Below are 3647 nucleotides of genomic sequence, written 5' to 3' on the forward strand. Positions count from 1 at the left end.
TCGAGTTCTTAGTTTTTTGTGATGTTGAGTGTGTGCGTTATAGCTGGCCGTGACCACTGAACCTGAAAAGGACCCGAAGCGTTGGCTGTTTGGAAAAAAACAAATATTCACAATTTAATCCGAAAAAAATATTCTCATTCATTCCTGTACATTGCTTAAGAAAAATTGATTTCAATTCGCTGTGAATATGTATTTCGAGCACTCACTTGATTTGTACAGTACATAAATATTATAACCTCTACATAATTATATTTTGTAATATAGTTTTTTTTTAAGTAGCGTTATCATTTCTGCAGTTTTACAATTTGATGCGCATGACTACGTCTATATATGTAGTATAATGGGAAATGAGACTAATTCGTAACACGTTCCCATTTCTACTAAAAATAAAAGTATCTTATGTCTTAACACCATTAACCATGGGACACAGTCCACGTATAACCGGGAAATCAATTTCTAAGAATAATATAAGAATGAAATGAATCCCAATTCGAATAGCAAATATTTATGCAGTCGGCAGTACTCGCCTTTTGAATATCTTGAATAACAGTGAACCGGGCTTCCTATGAATGCTGGTGGAATATCAACGTGCAGTTCAAGCTTAATAGTCCATGGCGATATATTTTACGTAGAAGGGGCTTGCTTCTATGTAAATTTGACTTGAATGAGGACTTAAATTTGTAATTTACACGTATTATAGGTAACTAACTTTTCCCAAACATGCTCGGAAATGTTTACATTACTTTCAAAAGACGAACACGGAAAGTTTGTCATATATGGACCGAACGACTTCTTCCCGGCCAAGGCCTGCAAAGTAAGTATGAAAATCATTGACCTACCAACAAATGGACGACGAGTCTTATCGAGGACAGCGAAGGAAACGGCGGTTTAGGAAGGAAAAAGGTGTATTATTAAAGAGGAAACAGACAGTAAAGAGGAACAGAAGAAAAAGCAAGCACAGAGTATAAAAAAGGACAGAGACAAAGAGCTAAACATAGACTAATAACTAGAAACTATAGGGTCTGTCCTCGACAAGTCTAATACAAAAACAACAAAAAAAAATGTCCGGAGTTCATCTATATAAACGTGGTGATATGTTGTAGAGAAATATGAAAAAATGTAAGACATTTAATTCAAATTGCAGTCATTGCAGTGCTGTTCAATTTTGCTTGCAACAATTTAAAGGCCCCAAATTTACCATATTCAGCTTCTACTGCAAACTTAACAAAACATACCATATTTAGCTTCCAGTGAAAACTACTCGAACCCAAGAGTAATGAGTAACCTTTACTGTTAATATTAATTAATTTATATACAATATTATGATAAATTTTATACAAATACATTTCAAAAAATAATAAATAGTTGCAGATATACATACAAATATTATCATTGTGAAAATAACTGTGTATCTCTGTTTGTTAGTTACGGTATGCTTGTTGATGCGCTGCTCTAAACTTTTAAATCTATGTACTAACAATACTATATATACTAAACAGGCAAATAAAATTCATAGGTACAGTCAACAACCCAGTGCTCGTAAAGGCGATAAAGTAAACTAAAGAGCTTTGGTGCCCTTTTCTGTTTTTTGTCTTTTTTGTATTGAGAAGATCGAAAACGAAAATACAAAACAAGAGGCAACATTAGCCAAATGTCAAATATTACTTTTAATATTATATAATATTCATTTTTCCATTAAATACTTCCTCTGTTTAGTCTTTAATTATTTCCTCACATTGCTTGAGAAAAGCACTATACATACATGCCTCGGCGGGAACGGGGATTGCTTGACTCGTAATAATACAAGGCCTCGCTGGGGTTTTGCAACTATATACTCGTTCAGCAATCCCTTACTTCCCGCCCTCTGTAATAATGTACTAATATGTAACTAAGTATGTATGTTGGTAGTGTAGGTGTGTGGTATTGGTGGCCAGACCGCGTGGGGTCACACTGGCGGATTACGGTCTTAACCTAAAACTTAGGAGACCCTAAGAAGGTAGTACCCGAGATGAGTTGATGATAATGTATTTATGGGTCGTTAATATGTTGGGAACATATGAAATAATTAATTACTAATTTTAACATTAAATCATTATTTTTTATATAATTACTTTAATATTAACTAATTAATTAATTAATAAAACGATTAGTACCAACAGAGCTCCTCGTAAAAGAGTTCGTCCAAGGACGTACTGCCACCTTACGTATTTCTGCAGCCAAGCAATAATATGAGCATTACTGCGTTCCGGTTTTGAAGGGTAATTGTGCTGGTGAAATTACAGGCACATGGGACTTGTCAACTTATGTCGTAGGGTGATGGGCGCAGTGGCCCTTCAGATCTTTACGTTTTAAAGCTCTGAGTGCTGCAACTGCTATGGTCAGGCGTATCGCTTACCATCAGGCGCACGACCTGCTCTTCCCGTCACTTTAAATATTAAAAAAATTTGCTCTACATGTTTCGAACCCGTCTGTGGTCCTTAATCATGAGATTTCGCGGCGGTGACTCGACGCAAACTACGCGCATTTATATTTTAAATATTTATTTTATTTCAAAATTGCATTGGATCATAGCAATAAAAATTTCCCTATAACAGTGGGAACCTCTACTCTCGAAGTTTTTGATGAGTATGTCTACCTCGAACAAACCGTCCAATTAGGCAGAGTCAACGTCGAGAAAGAGCTCAATCGTCGAATCCGATTCGGCTGGGCAGATTTAGGGAAGTTTCGTGACGTCTTCTCGTCCTCAATACCGCATTCCTTGAAGACAACATTTTCCAAGCAGTGCGTGTTGCCAGGGATGACCTTCGAGATATGGCCACTTACTATGGGCCTCATAAAAAAGCTCAAAGTCACTCAACGAGCTATAGAGCGAGCAAAGCTCGGAATTTCTCTACGTAATCGAATCAGAAATTTAGATACCTAAGACACAATCGAAATCGGAATTTCTCTACGTAATCGAATCACCAATTTAGATACCTAAGACACAAGTAAACAATTTTACTTAGTTTAGGTATCACCTAGATTAATTTGCACTACTAACCTTAATTAAAGTAATGTAAACATAAAATAATTTCATTGTTTGCGACAATTTGGCGCATATATGTAAATAAATGTATTTATCCCACGGATCCCACGGATATCCCACGGATCCCACGGAGAAATGAGGAGATCCGTAAAAGAACGTCACCGACATAGCTCGTTACCAAGTTGAAGTAGCACTGGGCAGGACATAGCTCGTAGAACTGCCGTTGGGGCAGATAGGTTCTCGAAAGGAGAATACGAACCGGAAGGCGTTCAATGCGACTGCCCCCTTTTTCTCAAAGTCTGCAAATCTTTGGGGGAGGCCTATGTTCAGCAGTGGACGTCTTCCGGCTGATATGATGAATTAGAATTAAATGTATATTTCAATAGTCTTGTAATAATTTAAATAGCTTTTTTGTTGTTTACATGATTACGCGAACGGTGTGTTCGAATGTAATTGGCTTACATACTTGTCTTGTACCGTTATAGTAATATTGGAAATAAATAATTGGGTGATAAATCTTTCATAGATTTCTCATAGATGGCGCTACGACTAAAAAGTCGTTGAAAAACCAAATACAAAGACACGACGCAAGCACATAGAAAAATTCGTGAGGTCCGTTGGT

Source organism: Hyposmocoma kahamanoa, unplaced genomic scaffold (assembly GCF_003589595.1).
Source record: "Hyposmocoma kahamanoa isolate Upper Pololo Valley unplaced genomic scaffold, ASM358959v1 62, whole genome shotgun sequence".
Lineage (NCBI taxonomy): Eukaryota > Metazoa > Arthropoda > Insecta > Lepidoptera > Cosmopterigidae > Hyposmocoma > Hyposmocoma kahamanoa.